Here is a 23,242-nt window from a genome sequence, read left to right as displayed (position 1 = left end):
ATGGTGACGGTAGAACTGCCTCTCCTCTATGTGCAGAGGATGCCCCCTGTATGTGGGGATGGTAGAACCTCCTCTCCTCTAGGTGTAGATGATGTCCCATGTGTGACGATTGTAGAGCCTCCTGTAGGTATAGAGGATGTTCCCTGTCTATGTTGATGGTACAACCTCCTGTCCTCTAAATGTAAAGGATGCCCCCTGTCTATGGTCATGGTAAGTCTGCCTCTCCTCTAGGCGTAAAGGATGCTCCCTGTTTATGGCGAAGGTGGACCCATCTCTCCTCTAGGTGTAGAAAATGCCCCCTGTCCATGGCAATGGTAGAACCACCTCTCCTCTAGGTATAGAGGATGCTCCCTGTCTATGGTGATGATAGAACCTCCTGTCCCCTAGTTGTAGAGGATGCCCCCTGTTTATGGTGATAGTAGACCCATCTCTCCTCTAGGACTAATGGATGCCCCTGTCTATGGCGATGGTAGACCCCTTTCTCCTCTAGGTGTAGAGCATGCTCCCTGTCTATGGTGATAGTAGAACCTCCTCTCCTCTAGGTATAGAGGATGCTCCCTGTCTATGGTGATGATAGAACCTCCTGTCCCCTAGTTGTAGAGGATGCCCCCTGTTTATGGTGATAGTAGACCCATCTCTCCTCTAGGAAAAATGGATGCCCCTGTCTATGGCGATGGTAGACCCCTTTCTCCTCTAGGTGTAGAGCATGCTCCCTGTCTATGGTGATAGTAGAACCTCCTCTCCTCTAGGTGTAGAGGATGCCCCCTGTCTATGGTGATGGTAGAACCTCCTCTCCTCTAGGTGTAGAGGATGCCCCCTGTCTATGATGATGGTAGAACTGCGTCTCCTCTAGGTGTAGAGGATACCCCTTGTCTATGGTGATGGTAGATCCCCTCTCCCCTAGGTGTAGAAAATGCCCCCTGTCCATGGCAATGGTAGAACCACCTCTTCTCTAGGTATAGAGGATGCTCCTTGTCTATGGTGATGGTATATCCCCCTCTCCTCTAGATGTAGAGGATGCTTCTTGTTTATGGAAATGGTAGATCCCCCTCTCCTCTAGGTGTAGATGATGCCCCCTGTCTATGGTGATGTTAGAACCTTCTCTCCTCTAGGTGTAGAGGATGCCCCTGTCTATGGTGATGGTAGAATCTCCTCTCCTCTAGGTTTAGAGGATGCCCCCTGTCTATGGTGATGGTAGAACCTCCTCTCCGCTAGGTGTAGAGGATGCCCCCTGTCTATGGTGATGGTAGATCCTCCTCTCCTCTAGGTGTAGAGGATGCCCCCTGTCTATGGTGATGGTAGATCCCCTCTCCTCTAGGTGTAGAGGATGCCCCCTGTCTATGGTAATGGTAGAACCACCTCTTCTCTAGGTGTAGAGGATGCCCCCTGTCTATGGTGATGGTAGAACCACCTCTTCTCTAGGTGTAGAGGATGCCCCCTGTCTATGGCACTGGTTTTTCCCCTCTCATCTAGGTGTAGAGGATGCTCCCTGTCTATGTTGATGGTAGAACCTCCTGTCCTCTAGGTGTAGACTACCTGTAGCTACCTATTTACCAGCAGGCATGTGATGGTGCCACCTATCTACTGGGGGGCATGTGTTGTGGGTATATATTTACTGAGGTCCAGGTACTGGGGCTACATATCTACTAGAAGGGAAGTGCTGTGACTACCTCTCTACTGGGGGACATGTGCCGTTGCTACTTATCTACTGGAAGGCATGTGCATGTAGCCCAGTGAAAACAGGGGTATCATCATTTCTAGATCCCTGCCTCACACACACAGCTAAACTGTGCACATACACCTGTGTATCACACTACTACACAGCAACTATAGAGTTAACTAAACAAAGCTGCTGTAGTGACATCACACAATATTGTTACATTTTGCAGAGACCAGTGCAGACCAGGTCTAGTGTCTGAGTTGTTGTAGTGCAGAGCAGGTCCTGTGTCTGGGGTGTAGTGCAGGAACCTGCAGCAGAAACACCTCAGTAAAGCTGGGAAGAGATTGCACATTAGTTGCACATTAGAAAGAGCTGGAAGCACAAGATATTTCTGTACAGGACACAGAGAGAAAGAATATAAGTAACTGCAGAAGCTACAGAGGATCCAGAGACATGTGCAGAGGGAGGACACTGGAGCACAGAGACACCTAAGCCTCACACATCAGGTACTGAAGTCACTGCCCCGGCCCCTAGAACTTGTCTTGGATATTATTACTGTGATTGCTGACTGAAGTGTTCAGACTGTTGAGAATAAACTGTTCAAAGAGACTGTGGAACATGTGCTTATCTATCTGGGCCTTATATCCCCTAAACTACACACCCTCAGAATCCTAAAAGAACTTGCCCCTGCTAGCCCATCGTGGTCTGGCGTGTGTGGCTGTTACATTGGTGGCCCGTACGCGGATTTTGAGTGGATTTGGGATGCCCCAGAGTCTCTTAAAGATACAGTACACCGCTAGTGAATCTCAGAACTGTGTATAAAGAGAAAGTGCCTTGCTGTCCTAACAATAGCCATGGATATACAGCAACAGTTAGATGCCATTAGTGGGTCTCTCCTGCCATTAACCCATGCAGAACTGGTGTCAGTGGCCAAACAAGCCAAGGTGCCAGAGGACAGAATTAATCAAGCCCGCACCCGCAGACATCTAATCACAGCCATTAATAGCACCCTAGATGAAGCTGAGGAGAGTGAAGAATCAGAGACTGTGATTGTGTTCTTGCAGAGACTAGCTCAATTTATTACAAGCCTGGGAACTAGTAACTCAAATGATTGTTTGGTGCCTGAAGAGAACCTGTCATCCCCACAAAAGGTGCTGCAAGGATTAAAAGAACAGGTTCAAGCCCTACAACAGACTGTGTTAGAGTCAGCTACTACACTGGAAGGGGTATTTAGCACTGGTCCATCTCCAAGCAAGTCTAAGCCAGTAAAGAGAACCAGTCCTACTCCTGAGATCACCATCAGGAAAGAGTTTAAAATAAATGGCAAGATTGGGGAGAGAGAGGAAAGAGAAAGACTGTCCTATACTAATCTCATTCATCAGATAGATTTGGGAGTCCAGAAAGGATACCGTGATGAAGAAATTATTGAGGCAGTAGTGAAAGCCATCAGTCCAGGACTGCACCTCAGAAATATGCTGGAAATGAAAAATAATCTGACTTTACACCAACTCAGAATTATCTTAAAGGGTCATTACAAAGAAGAAAGCACATCTGACCTTTACCATAAACTGATCAATATCTCTCAAGACATCAGAGAATCCCCTCAAAACTTCTTGTTCAGAGCTATTGGGGCACATTTACTTACCTGGTCCGTTCGCGATCCAGCGGCGCGTTCTCTGCGCTGGATTCGGGTCCGGCCGGGATTCATCAATGCAGTTCCTCCGCCGTCCACCAGGTGGCGCTGCTGCGCTGAAGTCCGCTGGAATGCCTCGAAATACACCGGCCTACCCAGGATGAAGGTGAGTGAAATTTTCGCGACACAATTTTTTTTTTAAATGCGGCGGTTTTTCCGAATACGTCGGGTTTTCGTTCGGCCACGCCCCCCGATTTCCGTCGCGCGCATGCCGGCGCCGATGCGCCAAATTCCGATCGCGTGCACCAAAAACCCGGGGCAATTCATGTACAAGCGGCGCAAATCGGAAATATTCGGGTAACACGTCGGGAAAACGCGAATCGGGCCCTTAGTAAATGACCCCCATTGTGCTTAAAGAGAGGCTTTTGTTTGCATCCAGAGAAGATGAAGCAGAAGAAAGATTTGATCCAGGTTTAATCCAGTGTTTTAATCCAGGTTTATTAAGTGAAAACATCAAGTTCCAGTTGAAGCGGTATCTGGAAGTGCCCCACATAACAGATGAGGAATTAATTGAGAAACTGAATGATGCTGTCAGCCTTGAATCAGAAAGAGAACAAAAGTTAAAGAAGCACTCTGCAAGCAAAATCACCAAGGTGACTCCTCCTAAAACAGAAATGGTGGGTGTGCCACAAGGAGAAGTCAGAGAAACTGATCTTGTGCCTAACCAAGCACCAATCACCCCCAAAACACTACTTAAAGCGACAGTAGCACCAACTGATTGGGAAGCAGTAGTGAGTGATCTTCGAGCAGAATTGGCTGAAGTGAAAAGAGCCTTAAGAGCAGAACCAGAACAGAGATTCAGGAGAACACGTGGAGTCTTTCAACACAGACCACCTCCAGCTCGTGAAGATTGCATAAACTCCAATCAAGCTAGAGCCTGTTGCCATTGCCTTAAATGTGGTGAAGAAGGACATTTTTCTAAAGACTGCAGAGTACCTCATTTCAAGCAGTTAAAAGGCAGAGGGTTGCTGGTGAGGGACAACCAGTAACCTCAACCCCAAAGAGGTCCCAAACTAATCACACAAACCATGCTATGTCTTTTGAAGCTACTCAGAATGGAGAGAGGTTGCGCCAATATTATCCCCAAGTGTGTGACCGTCTTCAACAACTCCAAGCAAGAAGAAACTACTCAGTCACCAGTATTGATAGTGACACTTCTTCAGGCTATGCGCCATCAGTGGAAAGCATGTCAGAAGACCAGCCTAAACTCATTAACCTAGTTGGAGAAAAATGCATGATCCAGTGCACACTAGATGGATTTCCTTTTAAAGCTCTGTGGGACACAGGAGCTCAAGTCAGTATCCTGAATGAAGAGTGGAGGCGACAATACCTACCTTACACCAGACTCAGGTCAGTACAAGAACTGGTAGGTTCTGGCCCATTTAGTGGAAGAGCTGCAAATCAGACTGTAATACCTTTCTTAGGATGGGTTGAAGTTACCTTTAGATTGTGTGCCAAGCAGAACAATTCTTGTGAACTGTCAGTACCTTTCTTGGTTACTAGTGACCAGCGAGTCGCAGAAGAACCTATTATTGGTTACAATGTGATTACTGAAGTGGTTCACCAAACCAAGAGTCACACTCCACTAGTGGACTCAGTGTCTACATCCTTTGCATTACCTAACAGGGCAGCAGAGAGAGTGGTGCAAGCTCTCAAGAAGGCTGAAACAACTGTGTCAGTCCGAGAGGTAAGGATAGGCCTACGCTCAACTACCATTCCTGCTCATACAGCGGTGGGAGTGAAGTGTGGTGTCAGAGTGGGACAAAGACAAAAGCCACAGAAGATGCTGTTTGTTCCTCAAAATCCTGCTCAGCTGCCTGAAGGAGTCATCACAGGTGAGACTGTGGTAAGCGTTCCTTATAGTGGTTTTGCCAAAGTGACTGTGCTAGTTATGAATTCCACCAAGCATGAAGTGAAATTGGATCCTAGAACTTCATTGGGACATCTTGAAGATATCAAGACTGTTTACCCAGCCAATGTGAGACCAATCCATTCACCACCTGAGAGTGCATCATCATCTCCTAGAGTGAACACCTGTCAACAAGAGAAACAGACACCTTCATCGAGAGAACATTGGGATCCACCGGTTTCCCTAGAGCATTTGGGAGCAGAAGAACAACAGATGGTAAGACGGATGTTGAGAGAAGAATGTCATGCCTTTGCTAAAGATGACTTTGATGTTGGATGTATTCCTTTACTGAAAATGAAGATCAACCTTAGAGATAATACTCCAGTGACTAAGGGGTATACAGGAGTACCAAAACCGCTACACAAAGAAGTTAAAGAATACCTACAAGACCTTATCAACAGAGGATGGGTCCAGAAGTCAAAATCATCTTATTCCTCTCCCATTGTGTGTGTTAGGAAGAAGGATGGAACTCTTAGACTTTGCTGTGACTACAGAGAATTAAATTCAAAGACTATACCATATCGTCATCCTCTACCCAGAATACAAGATATGCTAGACAGCTTGTCTGGGAGCACTTGGTTCTCTGTCCTAGACCAAGGCAAGGCCTATCATCAAGGTTTTGTTGAAGAAGCCAGTAGACCATTGACCGCCTTCATTACTCCTTGGGGTCTCTATGAGTGGATTCGCAGTCCCTTTGGACTCAGCAATGCACCCGCCGAGTTTCAAAGAAGCATGGAAGCCTGTATGGAAGGATTGAGAGATGATATCTGCCAGCCTTATTTGGATGATAACCTCGTCCACAGTAAGACCTTCGCTGATCATGTGGAACAATAAGAACTGTTCTACAACGTTATCAACAACATGGAGTGAAGCTGACATCCAAAAAATGTGAACTCTTCAAGAGAAAGGTTAGATATCTTGGAAAGATTGTATCCGGAGAAGGTTATACAATGGATCCAAAAGAAATTGCTCCAGTGAAAGCATTGAGAGACAAACCTCCATCTACAGTAGGAGAACTAAGAAAAGTTCTAGGTTTCCTTTCCTACTACCGAACTTACATTCAGAACTTTTCCAAGATTGCATCTCCTTTATATGCTCTCTTATCAGGAAACTCCACCTCTAGTGCTGTGACACCAGAGGACAAAAAGAATAAACAAAGCAGACCTAAAACCAAAGGAAGAATATCAGCTTCTGCCCAACAACCTATCAACTGGACTTCTCATCACCAAGAAGTGCTAGAGGAACTAGTTGACTGTTTGATCCAACCACCAGTTATGGGATACCCTGACTTTAACACTTCATTTATCCTACATTGTGATGCTTCTCAAGTAGTACTTGGAGCCGTCCTGTACCAAAGACAAGATGGAAAACTAAGAGTTATTGGTTATGGGTCAAGAACTTTAACACCAGCTGAGAAAAACTACCATTTACATTCTGGGAAGTTAGAATTCCTAGCTATGAAGTGGGCCATCTGTGAAAGATTCAGAGACTACTTATACTACAGTCCAGAATTTGTGGTCTACACAGACAACAATCCTTTGACTTATGTCCTAACCACAGCAAAACTAAATGCAACTGGTCAAAGATGGGCAGACTTTAATTTCAGTATTAAATATCGTCCAGGCAAGTCTAACACAGATGCAGACGTCTTGTCAAGAATGCCACTTGAACCAGATGACTACATGCAACAATGTTCAGAAGAAGTGGGAATGGAAGACATTGTGAGTACTGTTCAAGCCATTCAAATACAACAAGAGGAATACATGCCCACCTGGTGTCCTCTTGCCGTGGAAATAACTGCAAAGGATCAGGAATTGGACTCTACTGTTTCTATTCATCAGTTGTCCAAAGAGACAATCAGAAAGGCTCAGAAAGAAGACAGAGTTATTGGAAGAGTACTTCACTATCTAAGTCAAGATAGACTTCCAAGCAAAAGAGAGAGAGAAGCTGAGTCACCTGCTATCAATACTTTACTGAAGGAGTGGCCTAAGCTCTATTTGACTTCAGATGGGATTCTACATCGAAAAAGAGGACCCAATTCACAACTTGTGTTACCAAGAGTCTACCACCATACAGTGTTCAGAGAACTCCATGAAGACATGGGTCATTTAGGAGTTGAAAGAACAACTAACCTAATTCGAGAAAGATTCTTTTGGCCTTATATGCAGAAAGACATTGAAAGATATGTGACCAAGGAATGTGGTTGTTTAAAAGACAAACGCCCTCATAAACCTATCAGAGCACCCATGGGAAACATCACAACAACTTACCCGTTTGAGATGGTGTCCATTGACTTCTTACATCTAGAACAATGTAAAGGAGGTTATGAATACATCCTTGTTGTCATGGATCATTTCACTAAGTTTGCACAGGCTTATGCAACTACTAATAAGTCTGGGAGAACAGCTGCTGAGAAAATCTTCAATGATTTTGCCCTCAAGTTTGGCTTTCCAACCAAGCTCCACCATGATCAAGGTAGAGAGTTTGAAAACCAGCTCTTTCATCACCTTGGAAGATACTGTAGAATTCAGAAATCACATACCACCCCATATCATCCAGAAGGAAATGGCCAAGTGGAAAGATTCAACAGAAATCTACTATCCATGTTGAGACTCTTACCTCAGAAGAGAAAAGAGATTGGAAAAATTCACTGTCTAAGATGGTGCATGCCTACAATTGTACCAAAAGTGAAGCCACAGGATATTCACCCTTTTATCTTCTATTTTGCAGATCACCCCGTCTTCCAATAGACATTATGTTTGATACACCAGTTTCAGACACTTACAAGACCTACCCTGACTATGTTCGTGCTTGGAAACAACGCATGACTGAAGCCTATAAAATAGCTTCAAAAGTTGCCACTGAAGGACAACACAAAAACAAAGACCACTATGATAGGAAATGTCATGGAGCTGAATTGTTACCTGGAAACAGAGTGTTAGTCAGAAATCTACTTGAAAAAGGTGGACCTGGTAAACTTCGTTCTTACTGGGAAGACAAAATCTACGGTGTTGTCAGAAGGAGGAGTAAAGATAGTCCTGTATATGAAGTGAAGCAAGAAACAGGAAACAACAATAAAACAAGAATCCTACACCGAAACTTGTTATTGCCTTGTGGCTACCTACCACCAGATAAATTCAATCGTGAATTAAGGAATCAACCTAAACCTTCTAAACCTTCAAGAAGACCTCAACTTGATGAACCACTTGAAGAACCTGAAGAAAATTACTTAGACAGCTCAGATGAAGAAGATGATACTTACATCTTGAGAATGCCTACTAGGAGCAGTTATCCTCAAAACAGAAATACATTAAACCCTGAAGCCTCAGAGTTTACACCACAAAGATCTTGTACAGAAACTCCTGGAAGTACTGAAATCGTACCAGAGCCAACTACAGTTGAACCAGAAGCTGAAACGGATCAGGAACCTGAACTTGAACCGATTCCAGAAGTTGATGCTGATGATCCAATACCTGAGACTGTAACCAGATCTTCTACAAGAGTAAGAAGAAGACCTCTTACTTTAACCTATGACACATTGGGTGAGCCAAGTGCCGTACCAAGAACTGTTCAATTAAAACAAGTTTCATTACCTGTTACCCAGGAATTACAACCTGAGTGGTACCTACCAGCCACTTGTTTTTCTGAACCTTTTTGAACACTGATTTTTGAATCCTTTTTCTCATATTTTTTTTGATGGACTAAGGACATACAAATGTTCTATCAGTTAGTTAGTGTTAGCTTAGGGTTCAAGCTTCAATGAACAACAGACCAACAAGATCTCAAGAAACTGTTTATATATATTCATGCAATGTTTAATTCATTTAACATTCTTTTTCTCCTATAAGCAGGAAATTCTTCGAGAATGTTAGTTAAAATTTATAGAATAGGATGTTATTGTTTTTGCTGTAACCTGTTTAAACCTACATCTGTTAATATGTCAGGTCATCACCCCCTTGTCACCTCACAAAAGGGACAGGTCAAGCCATATACACCTACCACGGTGGAAACCTGGTTCACATGCCTTAAACCAGTTTACCAACTGGACCACTGGAAGTGTAGACGCCCACTACCCAGAGGAAACCTTACCAGGGGTAACAACCCTATACCAGGGAGGACTAGTTCCAACCAACCCTGTCTTCACCAGTGTAACTCACTGATGTCGAGGACGACATTAAATTCAGAGGGGAAGAGTGTAGCCCAGGGAAAACAGGGGTATCATCATCTCTAGATCCCTGCCTCACACACACAGCTAAACTGTGCACATACACCTGTGTATCACACTACTACACAGCAACTATAGAGTTAACTAAACAAAGCTGCTGTAGTGACATCACACAATATTGTTACATTTTGCAGAGACCAGTGCAGACCAGGTCTAGTGTCTGAGTTGTTGTAGTGCAGAGCAGGTCCTGTGTCTGGGGTGTAGTGCAGGAACCTGCAGCAGAAACACCTCAGTAAAGCTGGGAAGAGATTGCACATTAGTTGCACATAAGAAAGAGCTGGAAGCACAAGATATTTCTGTACAGGACAGAGAGAAAGAATATATGTAACTGCAGAAGCTACAGAGGATCCAGAGACATGTGCAGAGGGAGGACACTGGAGCACAGAGACACCTCAGCCTCATACATCAGGTACTGAAGTCACTGCCCCAGCCCCTAGAACTTGTCTTGGATTATTATTACTGTGATTACTGACTGAAGTGTTCAGACTGTTGAGAATAAACTGTTCAAAGAGACTGTGGAACATGTGCTTATCTATCTGGGCCTTATATCCCCTAAACTACACACCCTCAGAATCCTAAAAGAACTCGCCCCTGCTAGCCCATCGTGGTCTGGCGTGTGTGGCTGTTACATGCATATTGTATGGCTCTCACATAATTACTAGAGATGAGCGAACATACTCGTTCAAGCATTAGCGTACTCGAAACTGCTCGTTGCTCGGACGAGTATTTCGCCCACTCGAGAAAATGGCATCTCCCGCCGTTTTGCTTTTTGGCGGCCAGAAACAGAGCCAATCACAAGCCAGGAGACTCTGCACTCCACCCAGCATGACGTGGTACCCTTACACGTCGATAGCAGTGGTTGGCTGGCCAGATCAGGTGACCCTGGAATAGACTAGCCGCTGCCCGCGCTGCTCGGATCATTCTCTGTCTGGATGCCGCTAGGGAGAGAGCTGCTGCTGGTCAGGGAAAGCGTTAGGGTGTTCTATTAGAATAGTGTTAGGCAGGAGTGATTCTACAAGAACCCAACAGTCCTTCTTAGGGCTACAATAACATTTTATTTTACTTTTTTTTGTTTTCTTGTGGCTGGGCTTGCTGGCATTAGTAGTGCAGCTAGTACCATATTGTGAGGAATTTGCAGGGAGACTTGCTACCGTTGTGTTTAGCGCTTAGTGACGCACATATCCATCTCAAACACCAAAGTGGGACAATTTATTAGGGGTTTGATTTCAATTAGGCACAGTCTGCCATTTTCTTTTTATTTTACGTTTATTTTTTGATAACTCAGCGTCATCTCATCTGGCATAGTAGTGTGCTTTCATAGTTGGCTAGAAAATAGCCATAGCAATAGGATAGCATCGTTTGGTTTTAAAAACAAAAAAACACAAAAAAAAAAAAAAAAAACACAAAAAAAATGTACAGTTATAACTTTCAGTTTCAAAATGTTTAACCCGAGGGCTAGGGGTAGAGGATGAGGGCGGGGACGTGGGCGTCCAACTACTGCAGGGGTCATAGGCCGTGGTCCTGGGCGGGGTGAGACACCACCTGCTGATGAGGGAGCGGGGGAAGGCCGCAGAGCTACACTCCCTAGGTTCATGTCTGAAGTTACTCGGACTCGTGGTAGAGCACTGTTGAGGCCAGAACAGTGCGAACAGGTGATGTCGTGGATTGCCGACAATGCTTCTAGCAATTTGTCCACCAGTCAGTCTTCCACGCAGTCCACCCATGTCATCGAAATCGGCACTCCTCCAGCTCCTGCACCTCAGCCTCCTTCCCCCAGTCTGCCCCCTCCCAAGAAAATTTCGCATTTGAACCGCCATACTCTGAGGAACTGTTTTCTGGACCCTTCCCAGAGTCACAAACCACTTGTCCGGTTGCTGTTGAGCTCTTTTCCGATGCCCAGGTTTTACACCGGTCGCAGTCTGTGGGTCATGATGACCTTCTTGACGTAGTGGAAGAAGTGTGTAAAGAGGTGTCCGACGATGAGGAGACACGGTTGTCAGACAGTGGTGAAGTTGTTGTCAGGGCAGGAAGTCCGAGGGGGGAGCAGACTGAGGGATCGGAGGATGATGAGGTGACAGACCCAAGCTGGGTTGTTAGGCCGGGTGAACACAGTGCTTCTGAGACGGAGGCGAGTCCTACAGCAGAACAGGTTGGAAGAGGCAGTGGTGGGGCCAGACGGAGAGGCAGGGCCAGAGCTGGTGCATCAGCGCCAAATGTTGCCCGTAGTCAAGCTCCTGTGGCAAAGGCTAGATTTTCAGAAGTCTGGAAATTCTTTAAAGAAACACCGGATGACCGACGGACTGTGGTGTGCAACCTTTGCCAAACCAGGATCAGCAGGGGTTCCACCACTACTAGCTTAACTACCACCAGTATGCGCAGGCATATGAATGCTAAACACCCCACTCAATGGGGCCAAGCCCGTTCATCTCCGGCTGGGCACACCACTGCTCCTTCCCCTGTGTCATCTGCTAGTCAGCCCCCTGCCCAGGACCACGGCCCAAACACCTCCCGTGCGAAAACCCCATCTTCGCCTCCACGATCCTCCACAGCATCCACCAGCGTTCAGCTCTCCATACCCCAGACGCTGGAGCGCAAAAGGAAGTATAGCGCAACCCACCCACACGCCCAAGCCCTCAACGTCCACATCTCCAAGTTGCTTAGCCTGGAGATGCTGCCCTATAGGCTGGTAGAGACCGAGGCCTTTCGAAACCTCATGGCGGCGGCCGCCCCTCGGTATTCGGTCCCCAGCCGCCACTACTTTTCTCGATGTGCCGTCCCAGCCCTGCACAAGCACGTGTCAGAGAACATCATCCGTGCCCTGACCAACGCCGTTTCTGACAAGGTCCACCTGACCACGGACACGTGGACGAGTGCTGCCGGGCAGGGCCACTATTTATCGCTGACGGCACATTGGGTTAACTTGGTGGAGGCTGGGACCGAGTCTGACCCTGGGGCTGGTCATATACTGCCGACGCCGAGGATTGCGGGGCCTACCTCGGTCCAGGTCTCAAAGGCCTACTATGCCTCCTCCTCCTCCCACCCCTCCTCCACCTCCTCCTCCTCCGAATTACCATCCGTGGGCATGGCGCCATCAGCTCTAGGCACAGCAGCAGTGCCGTCGCTAAGCGACAGCAGGCGGTGCTCAAACTGCTGAGCCTAGGCGATAAAAGGCACACCGCCCAAGAGCTATTACAGGGCATCACGGCGCAGACCAATCTGTGGCTGGCACCGCTGAACCTGAAGCCAGGCATGGTTGTGTGTGACAACCGCCGTAACCTGGTGGCGGCTCTGCAACTCGGCAGACTGACACATGTGCCATGCCTGGCCCATGTGTTAAATCTCATAGCTCAGCGTTTCCTCAAGACATACCCCAATCTGTCTGATTTGCTCACAAAGGTGCGCCGCATCTGTGCGCATTTCAGGAAGTCCAGCACAGATGCTGCCACTCTCAGGGCAGCGCAGCGCCGCCTCCAACTGCCCGCTCACCGACTGTTGTGCGACGTGCCCACGAGGTGGAATTCAACATTAACCATGTTATCCAGAGTTTACCAGCAGCGCAGAGTGATTGTAGACTGCCAGATGTCAACTTCCACCAGAACTGGTAGTCAGGTCAGTCAGCTTCCTCAAGTCTACAATGAGGAGTGGACGTGGATGTCTGATATCTGTCAGGTGCTGAGTAACTTTGAGGAGTCAACACAGATGGTCAGTTGCGATGCCGCCATCATCAGCCTCACCATCCCGCTGCTTGGCCTGTTGAAAAACTCTCTGGTCAGCATGAAGTCGGAAGCTTTGCGCTCGTCACAAGAGACGGGGGAAGAAGATTCCCTTGTTGATAGTCAAAGCACCCTTAGGTCTGTTTCTCAGCGCATATCGGAGGAGGTGGAGGAGGATGAGGAGGAAGAGGAGGAGAATGTTGGCGAGACAGAAGAGGGGACCATTGTTCAGTCCTTCACTGTTCAGCGTGTATGGGCAGAAGAAGAGGAGTTGGAGGAGTTGGAGGAGGAGGAAATGGACAGTCAGGCCAGTGAGGGGAGTGAATTCTTGCGCATTGGGACTCTGGCGCATATGGCAGATTTCATGCTAGGCTGCCTATCCCGTGACCCTCGTGTTCAAAGAATTTATTCCAGCACCGATTACTGGGTATTCACTCTCCTGGACCCACGGTACAAGCAAAATCTTTACACTCTCATCTCTGGAGAGGAAAGGAGTGTGAGAATGCATGAATACCAGCAGGCCCTGGTGCACAAGCTGAAACAGTATTTCCCTTTTGACAGCGCTAGCTGCAGAGGGCGTACTTCTGCGGGACAAGTAGCGAGGGAGAGTAGGCGAGCAGGCAGCTTTTCCAGCACTGGCAAGGGTACGCTTTACAAGGTCTTTGCCAGTTTTATGTCACCCCAGCAAGACACTGTCACCTGTCCCCAGTCTCGGCAGAGTAGGGCTGATCTTTACAGAAAGATGGTGAGGGAGTACGTAGCTGACATACCATCGTCCTAAATGATCACACAGCTCCCTACAACTACTGGGTTTCAAAGCTGGACATGTGGCACGAACTGGCGCTATACGCCTTGGAGGTTCTTGCCTGCCCTGCCGCTAGCGTGTTGTCCGAGCGGGTTTTCAGTGCAGCTGGTGGCATCATCACCGATAAGCGTACACGCCTGTCGACTGACAGCGCTGACAGGCTGACGCTTATCAAGATGAATAAAGCCTGGATTTCTCCGGATTTTCATTCTCCACCAGGTGAAAGAAGCTCAACCTGAATAACGTATGCACTCCTCCTCCTCATTGTCCTCCTTCTCCTCCTCTTTGTACACTACAGCAGAGGAAACTGGCTATTTTTTGCCAGGGCCAACTGGCTCTAGCTATAGTACTCTATGTATTTAATTTTTCTGGAGGGCCACCTACCCGGTCCTCTGTTTTAAGCAATTTTTGGGAGTGCCACATACAGGCACTCAATCTATTTAATTTTTCTGGAGGACCACCTACCTGCTCCTCTGGTTTGAAAACTTTTTTGGACTGCCACATACAGGCACTATCCAAATTAAATTGTCTCCATAGCAGCCTCCACATGTCATCTTTTTAGCTGGCTCCACACGTTGTCTCCATTGCTACCTCCACACGTCATCGCCATAGCTGCCTCCAAAAGTCGTCCATATAGCTGCCTCCATACATGGTCCCCTTATCAAATCAAATGAAAACCCGACGGATTCGGAAAAACCGCCGCATTTAAAAAACCGAAAGTGCCGTGGAGCTTGCACTTACCTTCATCCAGGATAGGCCGGTGTATTTGAGTGCGTTCCGATGCTCTTCAGCGCAGCAGCGCCACCTAGTGGACGTCGGAGGAACTACCCTAATGAATCCCGGATGGACCTGAATCCACCGCAGAGAACGCGACGCTGGATCGCGAATGGACCGTGTAAGTAAATCTGCCCCATTGTAATAGATGGTGTGCAAAATCCCCATATACTGCCATACTGTAGTATGGCAGTATATGGTAGGATCAATCAGACAACCTAGGGTTAAAGTACCCTGAAAAGTAGTAAAAAATAAAAATAAAAAAAAGTAAAAAATAAAATTCAAATCACCCCCCTTTCCCTAGAAGTCATATAAATATAAATAAACAGTAAAAAAAAATCATAAACACATTAAGTATCGCCACATCCAAAAATGCACGATCTATCAAAATATAATAAAGTTTTTCCACTGTGTTTAACCCCGTTACGGAAAATAGCGCCCAAAGTCGCAAATGGCATTTTTTTGCCATTTAGAAAAATATAAAAAAAATTCTATATAAAGTGATCAAAAGGTCCTACAATCCTAAAAATAAAAGGTCGCAAAAAGTCGCAAAAGTCATAAAAAATGACACCCTCAGCTCTGTACACCAAACTATGAAAAAGTTATTAGCGCAAGAAGACGACAAAATGAAGAATTATTTTTTTTGTACAGGAGGTTTTAGCTTTTGTAAATGTATGAAAACATTATAAAACCTGTACAAATTTGGTATCCCTGTGATCGTATTGACCCAATGAATGAAGTAGACATGTCATTTAGGGCTCTCAGTGAAAGACGTAAAATCCAAGCCCACAAGAAATGGCGCAAATGTGTTTTTTCATCATTTTCACTGCATTCAGAATTTTTTTCCCGCTTCCCAGTACACGGCATAGAATATTAAATACCATCACTATGAAGTGCAATTTGTTACGCAGAAAAAAAAGCTGTTTAGAGCTCTGTACATGGAAAAATACAAAAAGTTAGAGATATTTGAAGGTGGGGAGTGAAAAATAAAGACACAAAATTGAAAAAGGGCCTGGTCCTTAAGGGGTTAAACAAGAGAGCTACAGCTAGTATGACATAAATAGGAAATATGTCCCAACATGACACTTTGATTCAGGTGCGGCCAAGCACCTCTCACTTGACAAAGGGGTTATGAGGTTATTAGTTATTCAGAAAAGTATACCAACATGACTCAGGGTCAGTTTCAGGAGAGGCGATCCAAATTTGAAAATACTAAATACAATTTCTTAGACGATGGATTGGAAGAAGAGGCATAATCGAGTGGCCATCGCATTCTCCTGACTCATTGCCATTAGACTTGTTCTTCTGGATTCCTATAGCTGGACACTGGAAGTCCCCTCAATGTCCATGTGCTGCCCACTGGCAAATGTTATGCAGGTTAAATGATGTTCATAATTTGTCCATTATGTAACAGATGTTTATTTGCAGGCGCCATCTAATGGCCAAAGTTAGTAACTACTTACATTCTGTTTTCCCCACCCACTAGCAGATACAAAGGATTGTGGGTAGGAGAAGGGCAGTTCCCTTCATGTCTACACAGAGAGAAGACCTATATTCAACCATCTTAACCCTTGTTGTAGTATAGCCGGTAAGGAGACTTCTATAAGAATCTATAGCTACTAGCACTTATAGGACCACTCTGTATAAAGTCTCTTATATTAAGTGTGATGTATAGATCTGTAATTGCACAGATAGGCCCAACCTCATGGTCGGCCATGTTTGGTCCCAGACTGTATATGTATCAGCTTGTTTCCTGTTATATGCTAATGTAATGTATGTAACATGCTCCTGTTATATTATTGTACTATTCTAATAGATTGTACATTCCTGTTTTTCTTCAGTTTCACCCTAATCCTACATCAGTTTAATAAAGCTATGGATTTTCAACCAGTCTCATTTGTTGAACTGTAGGAAGGCGTTTAACTGCCTCTCGAGCTCCGCATAGACCCCGGGGGTACGTGAAGAGGGGGCAGGACAGTCCACCAATAGCTCAAACGATGGCCAAAGTAGAAACAGTTTAGGTTTTGAAAAAGCACTTGCAGTTGGTTTCTCTAAAAAACCCAACCAATCAACCACATCAGGGCCCCCAGGATGAAACTCTGGGGCAAGACCTGACCTTGCCATTAACCGGCGAGGAGCCTTTTCAGAAACAGGGATATTCTACTCCACCCTCTCCTTACCTCTTAACCCCTTATGAAAACATGTATAGGAAATTATGGAATGGCTCACTCATTCATCTCTTGTGAGCTCAGAGCAAGTGGGCGGAGAGCGGGCATGACGGGCTGGACCGGGAGGGGATAGATGATTGGGGGTTGGAGATAACAACTCAGGTAATAGGGGGCTTTGAATGGGGGGGGGGGGGAGTTCAGCGTTTATTTAAGGGCTGGCAGGAAGGGCAAGCCTCATTCTGGCCAGAAAAAATTGTCCCACCGACCCTCCACGTAGTTGTTTTGTGTATTAGCGACACTTATGTGTTTTTTGGAGAGGAGGGATACAAGTAGCATTTAGCTCTCATATCAGGGAGGGGCAGAGTTAGGCAGGTAGGAGCAGTTGTATTGAGGTGGCGGGATCTTGGCGACAGCCAGGTGGATCATTAATAATTGGTGGTTTGGAGAAATATGCACTAAAATCCTGTAAGGTGGATTTTAATGAACAAGTTATAGTGGTTTTCCCTGGGAATGGTTGGTCTAGGGCCACATCCTCTTTCGCCATTTAGCTAGGAGGTTGGCGGCGAGTGGAGCTGGGGGTGTGGTTCTCACGTGCCGTGCGCGTAATTATGGTTTATAAGAGACCATTAATGTTAAAAAAGGTTGTTACTAGAGATGAGCGAGCACTAAAATGCTCGGGTGCTCATTTTTCGAGCTTTTCCCGATGCTCGAGTGCTCGTCTCGATAAACGAGTCCCATTGAAGTCAATGTGAGACTCGAGCATTTTTCAAGGGGACCAAGGCTCTGCACAGGGAAGCTTGGCCAAACACCTGGGAACCTCAGAAAAGGATGGAAACACCACGGAAATGGACAGGAAACAGCAGGGGCAGCATGCATGGATGCCTCTGAGGCTGCTTAATCGCAACATTATGCCAAAATTATGGGCAACAGCATGGCCATGACAGAGTGACCGAATGAGGCTAGATAGCATCTAAAACATCCAATAATTGACCCTGACACTATAGGGGACGGCATGCAGAGGCAGCGGCAGCAGTGGCAGGCTAGAGAGTGGCATGGTGACATACCCCAAATGGACTCAGGCTTCAAACCAATTTAAAAAATTCCTTTTGGCGAGGATAACATGTAGCACTGTATGTATCAGTATTTTGCCTGGTTAAGGCGGCAGAGAGGAACCAATGGAGGTGAGCAAGAAGCGCTGAAATGATTTCTTATGTGAACAAAAGGTTGACGGTATATTTATTCGATAACACAGCATGGTGGCGACATAGTGACCAAGTTCCATAACGTATCTGGTGAAACACCCGAAAAATGAGCCTGACACAGCTCGTTTGATAAGTGGACGACATGTGGAGGCAGCCATGGAGACGACTTCCATGATTAAGAGCGACAGTATGGAGCATTCATATTGCGCTGCTATGATTGCAACTTCAGGTCTCCAGCATGGCGGCAACAGATGGGCCGAGTTCCACTATGCATCTGGTGAAACACCTGAAAATTCTGCCTGACACAGCTCGTTTGATAAGGGGATGATGTGCTGCATATCCTCTCGTGCTCCAGCGTCTGGGGTATAGAGAGTTGAAAGTTGCGCATGGAGACATTGGTGGACGCTGTGGAGGATCGTGGAGGCAAAATGGACAGGAAACAGCAGGGGCAGCATGCATGGATGCCTCTGAGGCTGCCTAATCTTGGGATGGCGCTGGCTGTCCGCTGCCAGGCGAGCTTTCGCCTGTCCAAGTCCCTGTCTCTCGGCTCCTCCCCACCCAAAATGGGCGTGGGGGCCAGAAGCGTTTACTTTGAAAAAATTATAATTTTCAAAGCAGGAGGGGGCTACAAATAGCACTTCTAAAAACTTTTGTATAAGATCAAGTGTAGTACTGTTCTTATAAGTAATTGGCTTGTTTATGGCGGGTGAGGGGAATGTAAACAGATGCGCAAGAAGCGCTGAAATAATATCGGTAGATGATAAAAGTTTGCCAGTATATTTTGTGGATAACACAGCAGGGTGGCGACAAAGTTAACAAGTTTGATGTGGAAGCCATGAAAACAACCTAAAATTCTGCCTGACACAGCTCGTGTGCTAAGGGGACGATGTATGGAGGCAGCTATATGGACGACTTTTGGAGGCAGCTATGGAGATGATGTGTGGAGGTAGCAATGGAGACAACGTGTGGAGGCAGCTATAGAGACGACGTGTGGAGGCTGCTATGGAGACAATTAAATTTGGATAGTGCCTGTATGTGGTCCTCCAGAAAAATTAAATAGATTGTGTGCCTGTATGTGGCAGTCCAAAAAAGTTTGCAAACCAGAGGAGCAGGTAGGTGGCCCTCCAGAAAAATTAAATAGATTGAGTGCCTGTATGTGGCAGTCCAAAAAAGTTTTTAAATCAGAGGAGCAGGTAGGTGGTCCTCCAGAAAAATTAAATACATAGAGTACCTGTATGTGGCACTTCAAAAAATTGTTTAAAACAAAGGACCGGGTAGGTGGCCCGCTGCAACTGATAGCTCAGTGCTTGGTAATCTGTTACAATTATTGCTAACCTCTCTGTATAGATAAGCACAAATGATGATGTCTGTCATAAATTATGAATTATGAGTTCCCTTCTTATGATAGGAGAGTCACCTTTGCCCTATAAGATAACATAATTAAGGGCAACAGATCCCACCCACCCCCTCTCTGTGATTCCCTTTGTTCTCTTATCCCCCCTTATCAAAAGAATTGGTAACTGGTTCCCTCTGTCCCCTAGAAGTGTTAATTGATTTCCTGTGAACTGATAGACTTGGTGCCTCCAAAAGCCTCATGGTTTTTCATGTATCTTAAAATGGCTCCTTAACCCCTTAATGACTTGGCCTTTTTTAGTTTTTTAACTTCCATTTTTCGCTCACCACCTTCAAAAATCTATAACTTTTTTATTTTTCCACATAAAGAGCTGTGTGATGGTTTATTTTCTGCGTAAAAAATTGCACTTCGTAGTGATGGTATTTAATATTCCATGCCGTGTACTGGGAAGCGGGAAAAAAATTCCAAATGCAGTGAAAATGGTGAAAAACCACATTTGTGACGTTTTCTTGTGGGCTTGGATTTTACAGATTTCCCTCTGCGTCCAAAATGACATGTCTACTATATTCTTTGGGTTGGTACGATCATGTGGATACCAAATTTGTATAGGTTTTATAATGTTTTCATACATTTAAAAAAATTTAAAAATTTTTATTTTTTTTATTTTGCCATCTTCTGGCGCCAATAACTTTTTCATACTTTGGTGGACGGAGCTGTGGGTGGTGTCATTTTTTCCAAATTTTGATGGCGTTTTCATTGCTATAATTTTTGGGACTGTGCGACCTTTTGATCACTTTTTATAAATTTTTTTATGTTTTTCAAAATGGCAAAAAAATTCCATTTTCGACTTTGGACGCTATTTTCCGTTACGGGGTTAAACGCAGTGAAAAACCGTTATTATATTTTGATAGATCGGACATTTTTGGACCTAATGTGTTTATGATTTTTACTGTTTATTTATATTTATATCAGTTCTAGTGAAAGGGGGGTGATTTGAATTTTATTTTTTTATTATCATTTTTTTTTTTAAACTTTTTTTTATTTTTACTTTTACTATTTTTCAGACTCCCTAGGGTACTCTAACCCTAGGTAGTCTGATTCATCTTATCATATACTGCCATACTACTGTATGGCAGTATATGTGGATTTTACTCCCCCTTCATTACAATGTGCAATTAGCACATTATAATGCATGGGTCAAAACGAAGAAGCCTCGGGTATTCGGAACACCCGAGGCTACCATGGCGACGGATCGCCGCTCCCCGTGGCGTCATCGCCGCAGCCTTTTTGAAGCCGCCGGCAGCATTGCCGGCAGCGATCGAGGTGAAGACACCCGCGATCGGTGCTAGCACCTACCGCGAGTGTTACCGGTAAGCCTTTGCTGCAATATGCACCGGGACCCGGCGCGCCGTACTAGTACGGCGCGCGTCGGGAAGGGGTTAAGAACATGAAAAAGTATACTTCAAAGAAATCTTGGTCATAAAGCAAATATTTCAATTTCTGGTCACCGGACCTAGATCAGAATCCTCTTATAGTCCTGGCGTGTCAAGCCCAAAGCATTTTAGAGGAAGGGAGCCAAGAAAATAACTATTAGGCCATTGGGCCAACATTTAATAATGGTGTTTGCTACTGTTAGATTTGTAAATTCAGGCTAGGAAATGTGGTGGGCATATCTTTTTCTCAGGAGACGCATGTGAAAAGATATAGCATAAATTAGGAATATGTCCTTAACTTTCCGGCTTGATTCAGGTGTAGCCACGCCCCTATGACATGACCGAGGGGGCGGATCAAGTGTTTTGTTAAAAGTAACATGCCAGCATTGAATCCTTGTTGTCCACGGGGAATGCATTCAGCTGGCAGGACTTCCAAAATTTTCATCGGTTTTACCCACCGAGGATCTTTATGCCAATCTAATTAGTAAGAGGTCTGTCTTTTCTTTTCTTTTATCACTTTTTATTTTACTGTTTGCTGTTATGTATGTCTGTTATGTTACCCTTTTTGTAATCATTAAGCATTGTGCCTATTTTGCATATTAAATAGTCCTTTAATAAGTTTTTCCTTGTGCTCTATACGTTCCCATACCTCTGGAGAGGGGAATTACCGCTAAGCCGTGTGACCGTGTGAATATCTTTGTGCTAGTAGTAGCTAAAGACAGTGGGGGTCATTTACTAAGGGCCCGATTCTCGCTTTCCCGATGTGTTACCCGAATATTTCCGATTTGCGTCGATTTTCCCTGAATTGCTCCGGGTTTTTGGCGCATGCGATCGGATTGTGGTGCATTGGTGCTGGCATGCACGAGACAGAAATCGGGGGGCTTTGCCGAACGAAAACCCGACGGATTCGGAAAAACCGCCACATTTTTTTAAAAAAAGTGTTGCGGGACTCGCGCTTACCTTCACTAGGGATAGGCCGGTGAACTTCAGTGCACTCCGGCGGGCCTCGGGGAACTTCATCGCAGCAGCGCCACCTGGTGGACGTCGGAGGAACTACCTTAGTGAATCCCGGCCGGACCCGAATCCACCGCAGAGAACGCGCCGCTGGATCGCGAATGGACTGGGTAAGTAAATCTGCCCCAGTGTGTGTCCAGGTGAACTGTACTGCATCTAGAAGAGTGTGTATCTGGGTGTATGTGTGCAGTCCTGGTGTGGGCTTCTCGTAAGCCATAATTACGAGTGGTGGCAGCTGTGATAAGTGAGTTGTATGGAACAGGTGACGTTCGGGGTGCGGAGTGGCCCTGTGCAGTAGCGTTCCATAGGCACGTAAGTGGTAAGGGGGTACATAGTGTGGTTGTGCGCCCCCTGGGCTGTGCGTGTGTAGTGTCTGGGATTTGGATGCGTTTGGTTTCCCAGACATGAGAATTGAGCTGAGTGGGTTTGCTGTGTGTTAGGGGAGTAGGAATTAGCGTAAGGACGCCATTTTGTGTGAGTGGGCGGAGCTTAGGGCTAATTTGCGTGGTCTCCTGGCGTAAGCGAACCCCGTGTTTGGAACCCGGCGACTGGGGTTCGTGACAATGTCTAACATATTGGGGCTCATTTACTAAGGGTCGCGGAACGCGCTTTCGTCGGTTTGTTTGCCGGTTTCGGGATTCATGCAGCTTTGACAGGTATTTAACAGCTGTCTGCGCTGGGATTGTGTTGCACGCGATCGGATTTTGGCACAGAGTGCGACAGAAATCGACTGTGGGCGGTCATACGATCCAATGATTCGGACTGAGCGCGGGATTTAACTTTCAAATTGTGTCGTAAGAACAAGCACTTACATGCACCAGGAAGAAGAAGGTGAACCCCGGCGGACCTGAGCGGGGAAGCGACACATGCAGGATATCGGGCGCACGATCTTAGTGAATCGCAGCACAGTGTATTATCATCAGACAATGAACTCCCGTGGGAATGTAAGTAAATGTGCCCCATTCTACTATAATTTTGCATACAAATGTCCACTGTATATTTTTTGTAGAAATGAAAACTTCCAAAAAATACGATTTAAGAAAAGAAAAAAACTCCTTTCTTCTGGATCATCTAAAAAGCTGTGTCTACAGAACAATACTAATCACACTCACTGATCTTCAATAACAGATCCTTTGTGGAAGCAGTGCTAATTACTAAAATCGCTGTAGATGGATTTTATCATCAAATACTATATTGTCAGATTCGAGCAGGTGAGCTGTGCAAGCACTTAATGTAGAGCATTCAATATTTGAAAACTTTTAAGGTAAGAAGAAAAATCCCCAACTTTAGAG

General features: G+C 45.7%; 1 protein-coding gene across 2 annotated transcripts in view; it reads right to left on the bottom strand.

Moving 5' to 3' along the window:
• The window catches only part of LOC140119532 (phylloxin-B1-like), a 113,497-nt gene that overhangs the window by 81,639 nt on the left and 8,616 nt on the right, over nucleotides 1-23,242 (bottom strand). The gene's annotated exons all lie outside the window — the stretch shown is intronic.

This window comes from Engystomops pustulosus, chromosome 2 (genome assembly GCF_040894005.1).
Source record: "Engystomops pustulosus chromosome 2, aEngPut4.maternal, whole genome shotgun sequence".
NCBI classification, from domain to species: Eukaryota; Metazoa; Chordata; class Amphibia; order Anura; family Leptodactylidae; genus Engystomops; species Engystomops pustulosus.
Note: the sequence above shows the minus strand (reverse complement) of the source record. Positions and strands in the feature narration are given on the sequence as shown.